The sequence below is a fragment of the Cicer arietinum genome, chromosome 2 (assembly GCF_000331145.2).
Source record: "Cicer arietinum cultivar CDC Frontier isolate Library 1 chromosome 2, Cicar.CDCFrontier_v2.0, whole genome shotgun sequence".
NCBI lineage: Eukaryota > Viridiplantae > Streptophyta > Magnoliopsida > Fabales > Fabaceae > Cicer > Cicer arietinum.
In genome coordinates, this window is record NC_021161.2 from 12526115 (window position 1) to 12540843 (window position 14729).

Here is a 14729-nt window from a genome sequence, read left to right on the forward strand (position 1 = left end):
TCAATAATGCAGAACCAGAACCAATAATGCAGTTAAAATCAATAATGCAGAACCAGAACCAATAATGCAGTTAAAATCAATAATGCAGAACCAGAACCAATAATGCAGTTAAAATCAATAATGCAGAACCAGAACCAATAATGCAGTTAAAATCAATAATGCAGAACCAGAACCAATAATGCAGTTAAAATCAATAATGCAGAACCAGAACCAATAATGCAGTTAAAATCAATAATGCAGAACCAGAACCAATAATGCAGTTAAAATCAATAATGCAGAACCAGAACCAATAATGCAGTTAAAATCAATAATGCAGAACCAGAACCAATAATGCAGTTAAAATCAATAATGCAGAACCAGAACCAATAATGCAGTTAAAATCAATAATGCAGAACCAGAACCAATAATGCAGTTAAAATCAATAATGCAGAACCAGAACCAATAATGCAGTTAAAATCAATAATGCAGAACCAGAACCAATAATGCAGTTAAAATCAATAATGCAGAACCAGAACCAATAATGCAGTTAAAATCAATAATGCAGAACCAGAACCAATAATGCAGTTAAAATCAATAATGCAGAACCAGAACCAATAATGCAGTTAAAATCAATAATGCAGAACCAGAACCAATAATGCAGTTAAAATCAATAATGCAGAACCAGAACCAATAATGCAGTTAAAATCAATAATGCAGAACCAGAACCAATAATGCAGTTAAAATCAATAATGCAGAACCAGAACCAATAATGCAGTTAAAATCAATAATGCAGAACCAGAACCAATAATGCAGTTAAAATCAATAATGCAGAACCAGAACCAATAATGCAGTTAAAATCAATAATGCAGAACCAGAACCAATAATGCAGTTAAAATCAATAATGCAGAACCAGAACCAATAATGCAGTTAAAATCAATAATGCAGAACCAGAACCAATAATGCAGTTAAAATCAATAATGCAGAACCAGAACCAATAATGCAGTTAAAATCAATAATGCAGAACCAGAACCAATAATGCAGTTAAAATCAATAATGCAGAACCAGAACCAATAATGCAGTTAAAATCAATAATGCAGAACCAGAACCAATAATGCAGTTAAAATCAATAATGCAGAACCAGAACCAATAATGCAGTTAAAATCAATAATGCAGAACCAGAACCAATAATGCAGTTAAAATCAATAATGCAGAACCAGAACCAATAATGCAGTTAAAATCAATAATGCAGAACCAGAACCAATAATGCAGTTAAAATCAATAATGCAGAACCAGAACCAATAATGCAGTTAAAATCAATAATGCAGAACCAGAACCAATAATGCAGTTAAAATCAATAATGCAGAACCAGAACCAATAATGCAGTTAAAATCAATAATGCAGAACCAGAACCAATAATGCAGTTAAAATCAATAATGCAGAACCAGAACCAATAATGCAGTTAAAATCAATAATGCAGAACCAGAACCAATAATGCAGTTAAAATCAATAATGCAGAACCAGAACCAATAATGCAGTTAAAATCAATAATGCAGAACCAGAACCAATAATGCAGTTAAAATCAATAATGCAGAACCAGAACCAATAATGCAGTTAAAATCAATAATGCAGAACCAGAACCAATAATGCAGTTAAAATCAATAATGCAGAACCAGAACCAATAATGCAGTTAAAATCAATAATGCAGAACCAGAACCAATAATGCAGTTAAAATCAATAATGCAGAACCAGAACCAATAATGCAGTTAAAATCAATAATGCAGAACCAGAACCAATAATGCAGTTAAAATCAATAATGCAGAACCAGAACCAATAATGCAGTTAAAATCAATAATGCAGAACCAGAACCAATAATGCAGTTAAAATCAATAATGCAGAACCAGAACCAATAATGCAGTTAAAATCAATAATGCAGAACCAGAACCAATAATGCAGTTAAAATCAATAATGCAGAACCAGAACCAATAATGCAGTTAAAATCAATAATGCAGAACCAGAACCAATAATGCAGTTAAAATCAATAATGCAGAACCAGAACCAATAATGCAGTTAAAATCAATAATGCAGAACCAGAACCAATAATGCAGTTAAAATCAATAATGCAGAACCAGAACCAATAATGCAGTTAAAATCAATAATGCAGAAAATCAGTGATGGATTCAGAATGGTTTTAGGGTTCTTGATTTTAGGGTTCAGAATGGTTTTAGGGTTCTTGAGTGAATCCTTTTGATTTTGATTTGTTTAGGATTTTGGATTTTAGGTGTTTTTTCTTTTAATTTAATTATAACAAATAAATTTTATTTGTAATAATAATTTTTAACAATTATAATAATGATTTTAAAAATATAAATTATATTTTTTAATTAGAAATAATATAATAATAATTTTATTCCACGTATGCGTCTGCCACGTCAGCTTTTTTTTGACACGTCATTAAAAAATGCCAACTCATCATGATTTGGACTCAAATTCTGTTTAGGGGACTAAAACTGGGGAGAAACAAAATGGGGGGACTACTTTTAATTTTCACCTATAATAGGGGGACCAAAAGTGCAATTAAGCCAAAACTTTAATTTCCTAGTGAGTGTTCATTGTGCAAGACATTTGCTAATTTGATCTTATGTCTTCAATTTTCTATGTGATCGCACACAACTTGCCACCTTTTGATCTGATTCACCATCACCTTCAAATTCATAATCAAATTCATCAAAGACTAGTGGTTTGTTTGCATCATTTCTAGACCATTAAGTAGTATTGGTTTGAAAATTTTCAGCATATCACTTCTTTTTACTTTCTTTACATCTTTATCAGTAGGTTGTTTTGATTTATTTTTTCCCCCTAGAATTACAAACGCAAATACAAATTTAACGATAGTTTTGTTCATTAATATACAAATTCAACCTACAAAGTTTTCAACAAGTTTACCAAACACAATTTCCATTATCGATTCAACAACAAGTTTGTTCATGGTTTCAACAATAGTTTCATTCACGAATTTAATAACAATTTTGTTCACATGTTCAACAGCTGGTCCAATGTCTAGCTCAACAACAACAGTCTAATCACTAGGGAAATATCCAATAAAAGTTAAAGCAAACAACTTATGTTGTATTAGTGGTTCAACAACTGTGTAATGAACTTATTCTTGAACAGGATCCAACACTTGTTCAAGGACTGGTGGTAATTGTTTCCACATATATTTCAATTTCTAACTGGTTATCCTCATCAATTGTAAAAATTTATATTGCATCTACGTTATCCCTAAATGTCTGTAAGTGATCATCCAATGATCAAGTGCAATGTTTTCACCACAACCTAACAACACCTTCAACAAAAACTGAATCTAGAGTTCAATGATGATCCATGTTTAGCCCATGTGTGTAAAAATCAGTTGGTAGATTGTTTTATGTTGAACTGGTATTACTCATAATGATTCTCTTTCTCTTTCAACATATTTTTAACATTTGAGTGAATCGAAATAATGAATCTCTTTCCATATGAATGTCTCTTGTGGATATATAATACAAGATTACTAACATTTTATATTCAACTTAAGGAGTGAAAAATTATTTCATGGAAGGAAAAAAGGAAGAAGAGTGAAGAAATTAGTTGGATAGTACAACTATATAGAATGAAACACGTTAAGTTAGTGAAAAACGAATAGATAGTTAATGTGTAAGGCCTTGGTGCTGAAAATGGATATTACATTCCCAATAAAAATTTCCCTTCTTTTTTTTTACACTGATGCAGTTATGCATTAATAGAGTTATTAGAGAGAATATAACAATTAATATTTTTTTTATAGGAACAACTAATGAGTAGTACTCAAGCACATAAACTAGTGGGAGAAAGAGATTGAGAAAGAAAACAATTAAATAAGAGAGGTAATGTATGGTGGAGTGATAATGGTTTGGTTGAATGCTAACGGTGAGTAGTGTATTGCAGACCTCACTTTGTTTGTTACCTGCTCGTCATGCTTCTTACTCTAGTACAATTTGTTCAATGTTCAAACTCATTTTCTTGCCATTTTATATGTTTGTTTTTTTGGCATTCATGTTATAAGACGTTCACTTCTTCATTATATTAAACAAAATTACATTAGGAAAGAACTTACCATTCATTTTTTTGGTAGGAAAAAGTTTAAATTAAGAGAGACACGTTTCATACAATAAAATGATATTTTTTTATATGAAATTGTAGGACTCAATATCAATTATCTAGAACTTTGCGATTGAAACCATATACCTTAATAAAATCAGAGGTAGTAATAATGAATATTAAATTAGAATCACCAAATTCAATTGAAAACTACATTTACAATTATAGTTTACAATTTGTTCAACAGATTCACAAAATATTGCATATGAAAATGAACCACAACTTTCTCATTACAATATAAAATAAAATAAAAACATCAAATTTAATTTCCAACAAGTTTGAAATTGATCATCTGATGCTACCCCCACATCTCAAGTTCCTCCAACTACCAAGGAAATAAAATAAAGGGTGAGATGTAAAATCTCAACGAGTTTTGAAAATTAAGGAAGGGGTAGTTTAAAATATTTATTTGATAGATATGCATAACAAAATGAAATTATGATGCAAATCATTATGGTTCTATAACTATGCATGACCTCAAATTGAGTCCAAGATAAATGATGTGGGTTACAAAGATAATTGAGTCCTGATTAGTAGAGGTGGTATGGCCAAACCTTAGCCAACGTTTTGATTGTTCTCCTCTACATGTTGTTCCATCATGGAACAACCTTGAATGTCCCACCATGAATAATGTCATGCATGATCTGATTAATGAGAATGTAATGTACTTGAGATGTTATGTATGCAACGTCTTAGTACCATGGACTTGCAAGGCATCAATACTCCATAATACTTGTAATAACTTAACAATATATCCAAAATCAAGTAAAAATTAAATTTTAAGTCCCTAATCATAGATGGAGCTAGAGGCAACATTTCTAGAGGTGTAATTCCTAGTTAGAGGATACAAGTTCGTAGGAAGTATAAGAGATACATGTCTAGATATGTGTTAGAGGATACAGGTCCAGAGGATGTCGAACAATGATTAGATTCAAAGGAAGATGAACGATGATTAGAGTCATAAGAATATGAAAAATGATTAGAGTTAGAGGAAGAAAAAATAGAGAAATTTTTATAGGAAGAAAAATGGAGAAGGATTCAGAGGAAGAAAAAATAGAGAACGAGAATCAGAAGAAAGACGAAGAAAACTACCAGAGGTAGAAACACTTAAAATTTAATAATGATAACCACTATAGGCAAAATGAGGAAATCCCCGAGAGGTAGAAATACTTAGAATTTAGGAACAAGGGGCAAAATGAAAAAAACTAGTAAAGGAATAAATACTTATAATTTAACAATGATAGCCATTAGAAGCAAAATGAAGAAAACTAATAAAGGCCGAAAAACTTAGAATTTAACAACGATAGCCACTAGAGATAAAATGAGGTAAACTACTTGAGGTAGAATACTTTGAATTGAACAACGATAGCCACGAAAAGCAAAATGGGGAAAAATACCAGATGCAGAAACACTTAGAATTTAACAACGATAACCACCAATGGCAAAATGAGAAAAACTATAAGAGACAAAAACACTTACAATTTTTAGAACAAGCAATCAGAGGTATGAATAGATACAATCATCATATATAAAACACATTGGCAAAGGTGAAAAACATCCAAGCACAAGTATTTTTCTTTAGGGGAATGATTAGCACCTTGCACTCAAAATATTTTCCCAGAATTCAGGAATTCCCTAAATCACTGACATATCAATCAAGTAAATCAACCACATGCATGTCAATTCAAATCATTTGGGTGCAAAGTCAAAACACATATATGCTAAAGATTTCATTTCTCTCACGCATCTAAGTTCTTTAAACCTGTACAATCTCCAAAGTAATTTCTGCTAGAAGAAGTAAACACTTTCAATGAATAAACTCCCATAATCCACATGCTAAAATAGGTTAATGTAATAAAACTCACAAAAACAACACTAAAGAAGAAGATGATTATGGTTTGAAGTAGCTCTGAGCTCCTCTTGAAGATGGTTTCCCCGTTTCACTGATTTGAGTTGATTCGCAATGATGAAGAGGTAGATTCCCACAATCAAGGTTGATGGGAAGCTTTAGGGGATTTTAGTAAATTTTTAGTATTTCAATGATTTGGGAGAGAAGGACGAATGGAGGATTTGGAGAAGAAGGTGAATAGTAATAATGTTGGTATTTTCAAAATGTTTTGAGAGCGTGTCACTGGAGAATGAAAGAAAATGAAGGTGGAAGATAGGTTAGTGCACATGAATGAAGGAGAAAGAGAAAAGTAAATGTGACAAACACTCTTTTTGCCACTTGGACTAGTTAATCATATTATTTTCTTATTCTACCGTTGCTCCTAATTTAATATTACTAAAAATACAACATTAACAATTAATATAATTCTAAAAATTCTAATTAGTACTTGAATCTTAAAAATATCCCTAAGGTAGTGAGAAGACTGTTACATAAATGATCTTTCCTAAAACTTAAAAAGTTGATAAACAACTGTTGGATTCATAAAAATCATCTTCATTTATTGATTTAAGATAATGTATCAAAACCTTTCAATTTGTGAATGTGTTATAGAAACTTTCAATTTAATTTGTCTAAATCTTTATGTTTCTTTCTAATTTCCTTAAATTTTTTAATTTACAGGTTTTTGTTTAACCTTGATGTTTACTCAGACCTTTAAGTTAATCAAAATAGAAACACTGGTTAAATAAAAAATGTGTAACATTCTCACTAACTATTTGGATCACAAACCAAATGTTTCATAAAAATAAAAGTATTAAATTAAAGGCTTCATCGATTTAAACTATATGAAACTATTTCATATTATACATTCCATACAAAAAAAAAAAAAAATCAAATTTTGAATTATATTTCAAAAAGATGAACAAAATTAGTTTCCAACCAAAAAAATCAATTTCCTAGTTAGTGTTCATTATGTGAGATATTTGTCAATTTGATCTCATGTCTTCAACTGCTCATGTAACTGCACACAACTTTCCCTCATAGGATCAAATTCACCATCCCTTCCAATTCATAATCAAATTCATCAAAGACTAGTGGTTTATTTGTATCACATTCTAGAACCTTAAATAGTATATGTTTGAAAAATCTAACCATATATCTCTTTCTTACTTTTTGTACATCTTTAACAGTAGGTTGTTTTGATTTGTTTTTCTTTTCTTACAATTAAAAACACAAATAAAAATTCCACAATAGTTTTGTTCAATAATATACAAATTGAACTTACAAAAATTTTCAACAAGTTAACCAAACACAATTTCATTTATCAGTTCAATAGTAGGTTTGTTCACAGTTTCATCAGCAGTTTCGTTCACAGTTTCAACAACAGTTTTGTTCATGGGTTCAATAGCAGGTCCAATGGCCAGTTTAACAGCAACAATCGAATCAACAGGGACATCTCCAGTCAAAATGAAAGCTAGCAAGTCATGTTCAGTTATTGGTTCCACAACTTGTTGATGGACTTGTTCTAGGATTGGTTCTAATACTTGTTCAGCGGTTGGTGACAATTGTTTTAGGGCAAGTGCTAACACTTGGTGTGCATATTTTGATGTGCTAAAATATTAAAGTAGATGATACATATTAAAGTTAGTAAATCAGGATATCATGGTAAAATAGACTTTATATATACCAATTTCTTGTGTGCATTTGTTGTTTGGGTTGCTTGAGTTAGTTGTGTACCAGCAACCTCTTGTTGTGCTTTAGTGGATTAAGTAACTTGTTTCTTGCTTTTATTGTTACTCGCTTGTTAATCATTAGCGGACATTTTTTACAAGTCTCAGAATTATGACCATATTCTAAACATCTTGTACATCTTTGTTTAGTGTTTGTTCTCCTCCATCAAGTATAACTTTCTTCATATGGTTCCCTTCTACGCACTTTCCCTTGCCTTCCTGAACCACGCCTACGTTAAGGAGGCAAAATGTTAAATTGATTAGTTTTCAAACACTTATTATGGTCATTAATGGGTGAGGTACTTCAATTATAACACTATACGCAGGAGTTTCTTCTATAATATCTATAGGCATAATTTGTAGGTTTGTCTTGTTTTCTAGTTATTACAACAATGACATGCCTTCAAGGTATTCCAACCAATTTCCAATAATTGCAAGCACAACTATATTTTCAAAGGTTAATTTACCAGCAAATGTGGCATAATCTCAACTATAAAACTCCTCACATTTTTCCTTAGTGTTGCAAACCTTCCCATTAAATTAGTTTTAATACACTCAAACATTATAATAATTAGTTTATCTCTTTGCAAGAGAATGATGACATTAAAAGACTTGCTCACATTATTCATTAGCATATCACACCTAGAATAAAAAGGAAAGGCGGGCTTACTGAATAGCTATTAACCAATCATAAGCAACAATATTAACCTCCTTCACCTTCAACATCTTGTCTTCTCATGCTTCAAAATATACGGCTTTAGCAGCTGCCATCATCAAGTCCGTTAATAAAGTCCTGACACCAAATGTCTTTGTGAAATTTACATATCAATGTCATAAGAAGAATCTATGCTCAATTCTTGAAAATTGTTCTTCACATATTTGGACTAATCCCTGTCAAAAGTGGGGTCTATAAATAAAGACAAAATTAAAATGGTAATGACGAAAGTGGTGTCAGATCAAACTAATTTCATAATCCAAAATTAATTAAGTACAACCATGCATGACATAATTTGTATAGTGCTTTGGCATGAAATGTAGATAATACCAATCATTGCCAAGTGAAAATAATTTATTGCAATAAAGACAATTTTTTATAAAAATAAATAACATTGTAATTTTTCTTAGTTATGTTGGTCAGATATAAAACACCATATTCATCGTCAAAGTCTTCCAGCAGTATAATCATGAACCAACTCCAAAAATCTTTCGTTTTATCTCAAGAACAACAAAAGTCATATGAAGATATTGATCATTTGGGTCTCTTCCTACATCAATTAATAATATCCCACCATATTTATTCTTAAGATGACATCCATCTAAGCCTATGAAAAGTCTACAAGAATTTTTAATTGCTCTCTCACAACCATCAAAATCTTGATTGCAAGTCAGAACAAAGTCTTTCTAAATTACAAGTATTTCCAATAGATGTCCTTCTAAATTCAACACTATAGGACCAAAGCAAGCTATATTGCTCGCTAGAATCCCCTTCAACAACTTTTCTTTCAAACTTCCAAATCTTAAAGGCTCTGCATTCTGAAATTTCAATAAAATATATTGTCTTTATATTAGCGACAACCTCAATCAACTTCATCCTTAATTTTTCTTCAATATGCCAAAAATCCATTTAGCAACTCATGAATCCTTAAAAAAATTGTTAACAAACACCTGTTCACATTTGTATTGCATCTACGTCGTCCCTAAATGTCTTCAAATGATCATCCAATGATCCAGTGCAATGTTTCCACCATAGCATAATCGCACCTTCATAAAAAATGGGATCCATTTGCTTCATGATATCACGTGCCTCAAAGTTTGACCACATATCCACATTCATTAGCATGTTATTGGAAACACACCCATATGCTAGAAAAAAGTGAAAGTAAATGGAGTAAATACCATATTTGAAACACAAAAAAGGCCATATACAAAACACACAAAAATATCATACAGGAAAACACAACAATACCTTATTTGAAACACCAGAAAATACTATATACAAAGTACACTAGCCATGATAGGAAATAGTACAATAGAGCATACACACGAGCTCACAAACAAACGAAAAAACTATATACATGACACAAAATGCCATATTTGAAATACAAATACACATAATATTCATAATACAAGATACATATACATTGAACATACACACAAAATACACAAACGATATGAACACATACATACGGTGTGTTAGGTCCTCCTATTATTAAAAAAGTATTAATTACTTTTTTTTTGTCCATAGATGAGGTGATAAATATACCATAAGAAACTCACACAATTGCGCGATCTTTAGTTCGAACCCAAGATATGATGTCCAACCTAACAATTAATAACTTTAATTAGAAAAAGAATAAAAATGTTTTGCATCAAGGTTTTTAGAGTCATAAGTAATCTTGCATAAAAAAAAGTGTAATATTTGTAAGTTTAATCGAAATTTGGTGGAAATAAACAAGACTTTAAAAATTCATTGAAAATTATTTTGAAATTTTGATGAAAATATGATGAATTTATGCATTATGTAGAATGATTATTTGATGATATAATAATATGGATGAAGAAGTAAAAATTATTTTTTTCATTTTCCTATTAATAATATTTGCGAGTATGTTCAGATTCCACAAATATCATAAATATTTTTCTGAAAATACATTTATCTAAAAAAGTTATTATCTTTTAGTTATGAAGAAATTCATCGTCTTCTTTTTACAACAAGATTACGAATCAGTGAACCGAATACATCACACATCCATCAAACTTATAATTACTTCATTCTTTTACAAGAAACCACCTTAAACAGAGGTAACATAAAATCATAAATCTCTTTGATTTTGCGATTATGGGGAACAAATATAGTATTCAATAGTTAAAATAGTGTTCAGTAGTTTTATTATTTTACTAACGAGAATAAATATCTACATTTGGAGAAAGCATAATATTTGCCTTTGTATTATTAAATAACGTATAGTTAAAATATCTATTTTTTATTTGCGAGTATTCGTTATGCTATATGCCTCATCTTTACTGCATATTTTATATGTGGATATCCACATATACAAATTTTGTTTGTCATCCCTAATTATGATAAATGAGATATTAGTTTTAAGCTTTATGTTTTAGTTATTGATTCTATTTTTTTTTTGTCAACTGCAAAATTATTATGAGAACTTTTTATAATTTCTAATATGTTATCAAAATGGTGTACCGAGTTTAGCACTCATTGGAGGAAGAGAACAAATAAATGACGCAAAGAAAAGAACAAACAACTTGCTTATCGAAGACGTGAACCAGAAAAAGGAATTAGAGTTTATTTGATGGTCAAGATAGGATGTAAATATAATAGGATATATAACATGATAGAAACAAGATAGGATATGAACATGATAAGAGCTTATCACGCCATGTGATTGATTCGCACTAGATAACAAACTTGATAAGATTATTTAATCAGAATTAGTGTTTGATACACACCAAATAATCAAATGATAGGATATATCATGGCAAAATTATCCTTGTAATATGTTAAATAAAATTCTTTGAAATCAACATTTTTAATTGTTTTATAAATAAACAAAAAAAATAAGCTAAAAAAATATAAATATATTATGAAATAATTTTATATAGTTGAAAAAACATTTATGCTACTAAATAAATAACTTAAATTTATAACATTTGTAATATATTATACCAATTTAAGATTGTCGAACACATTAGTAGCAATAAAATATTATAACGAACAATATATTTTCTTACATATTTCACCAAATCAACAACTTAACAAATGTAAGGCGATCAACATCATCACAACCTCAGAATATGTGTAAGCGATGTGGCAGAGATGATATTTTGTCTGCGGTAGAAACAATCTTGTTCACATAGCTCCATTTTCTTCAACCCAATCATAATGTTTCTTGAATCATGAAATATATCTTTACCAACTCCTAGACGATTTCAACTTCACCCAATCATTCTAGACATTTTTTAAGCCAAATCTCAATTTTTTTGCCCAACCCAGGTATACTATGAGCAATAATGTGTGTTATTCTATTTCTTCTCATTGAACTTCTATCTCGTTGTTCTCTCTTTTAGATTGTGATTGATTAAGAGATGATGATTAAGTAATTTCTATTTCAAGCTCGTCATTAGTAATTCGATCTACTTATTCTTTATCAATCTCCTTAACATTATTAGCAGAGGGAGTAGATCCTTTACCAGTAGCACAATTTTTCCCTAAAGCACGAGCAAGCTTAACAAAACGTGGAACTTGAGCAAACCTATAATCTTTTGCGTTTCAGTGATTCTACACAAAAAAATAAAACTTTCTAGATAATCATAAAGGAGCAACATAAACTAACTAAAAAAAATATGAAGTTGAAATAAATTAATGAACACTAACCTTCACATGCTCCATCCTTACTTCATTTTCTACCCACCTTAATCATTTTTATCTCTTCATCCCAACAAATCCACTTTGATTTATCATATCGCAAATTGTTCCATAAACTAACCTTAATATTTTTTGTGATATGATTAAGTGTTCTAAGAAGAATTTCACCTAATTAAAAGACCTCATTCAACAATAAATTAAAATACCTAATAATTGTTTATCCTGATCATTTAAATAGGAACTTAAGAACATTTTGTAGAACAATATGTCAATATGTGTAAGAACATAGCCACTTGTTCTTCAATTGTTACTAGTTTATCTTCTTTCAACATACCCTCAGTATGCAAGATACCACACAATGAATGAAATGATCTAATATCCATGCGAAGTTGATTAACACATGCTACATCGTCTTTGTTGATCAAACTCCCTAAAAACTCCCCCTCTTAATCCTTATCTATCTATTAGTTGATTCCTAATGCTATGATTTTCATAAAATCACATTGAAAAATGACTCACTATCATAAAAATTGCAAAACAAATTTCAACCATATCTAAATACATTTGCTCTAACATAAATAAAGCATCACATCCTATTATTCTTGTTAACTCACATTACATATAAGCATCTACATTCTTATTCATCAACACATAAACAATATCAATACAACTAGGGGTGTACATGGGCGCGGTTCGACCCGTCAACACGGCACCCAACATAACCCAACCCGATTTTTACTCGTACCTGGTCACTTTTGAGTCTGACCTGACCCAACCCGTTGAAACCCGCTTATATTGGGTTCGGGTAATGGGTTCAACAATTTGAACCCGTCGACCCGACCCGGTAACTAGTTATAATTTTTTATTTTTTTATTTTGCTTGACATTCCAATAAGGTTTCATCACTCTTTTTTTTTTGTTGTCAACCTTCTTCTTCTGTTCCATATTGCATCCATCTTCTTTTTCTGTTCAGACTTCCTGAATCCGTTGTCCACCTTCTTTTTTTGTTCTTCCAGTTGCGCTGCCGCCATGTTCTTCTTTTGTTCTGCAGATGCTCATAACTGATATTTATTTAAATGTTATATTTTATTATAGTTTTGTGTAATGAATGTATAAACTGAATCTTAAGCTTATGATGAAGTTAGTTTAAATTTTTAGCATTTGTTAAACACAAATTTTTTGAGTTAAATACTATTTATGAGCAAAAGTGATGTTTATGCAAAAAATTATGCTTATGATAAATTTAGTTTAAATTTTTTACATTTAAATCTATTAAACACTTTTTTTAGTATTGTATTCGAAAGTAGTAAGTACTCTAAAAATAAACAAATAAAACACTACTATTAAAAAATCATGGTAGCTTAGTAAACTAAAATGGCAGGTGAGTTATGTGTAATGTTGAAAGTAATATGGTGGACCAAGTAAGCACTGTTAGTTGTTTTATCTTACTTTTGAAATTTTTTCACTATATTATTGCATAGATTTGAGACAAATTGAACAAGTACAAAATGCTCTAGGTAACCAAAAGAAAACCTAGTAAACTCTCTTCTAGTGCTTGGTTACAATTTAATAAGAGAAATGATATAGATACATGTAAATATTGTGGGAAAGTTTACACAACTTTAATATATTTCCCTGTAAAAAAATGTTATTATTTATGTATAACCCATCAATCCAGCCCGTTCTTGATCCGATTAGTTTGGTTCGGGTTAAATAAAAAAAATACGGGTTTAGAACTTAACCCAACCCAAAGATAATCAATCGGGTCGAGTATCGGATTTTGTCGAAATCGGCTCTTCCCAACCCGCGTACACCCCTAAATACAACACCAATAAAAAGAGCACTTGTTACTAGTAACCATCTTAAAACAAAACAAAGAACAAAAAACTAAATTACTTGACTCTTGAACAATAACCAAACATAAACACTACAACCTCAACAAAACATGAATGCTACAACATCAACATACATATACTAATAAGAGGAAAATTAACACAACATGAATATAACATAAATACACATTTTTTAGAGGAAAATTATTATGGACAAAATAATCCACATAACATCAACACTACTACATCAGTACACATATTTGTAGAAGAAAAATTGACTAAGAGAAAGATGAACACAACATAAACACACCTAATTTGCTCAAAGAACAAAACATGGCCTTATCAATTTATCCGAATAGAAATGGAAATTTGGGCAAAAATGAAAATAGGGGAAAACATAAATATATGCCTTTGCATATAGAAGTTTGAACTTGCAGATGAAGCAAGCTTAGGAGTTGTTGACGAATAAGACAACAAATGAGAAAAACGATGTCTTGGAGGTTATGGTTTGTAGAGTGTGAGATATTTCCAAAATATTATGCATATGCATGTGTAAATATTTTTCATTGACATGGTTATGTTGCTGGACTAATGGTCGCACACGATCTTTGGGATACAAACCCAGGCCATGCACGAAAAGGGATGACATTTCTACCACATAATATTTTAGTTAATATTGTAACGTATATAACTGATTGAAATTAAAATGCAAAAAAATCAAAAGTTTTATCTTTTCCT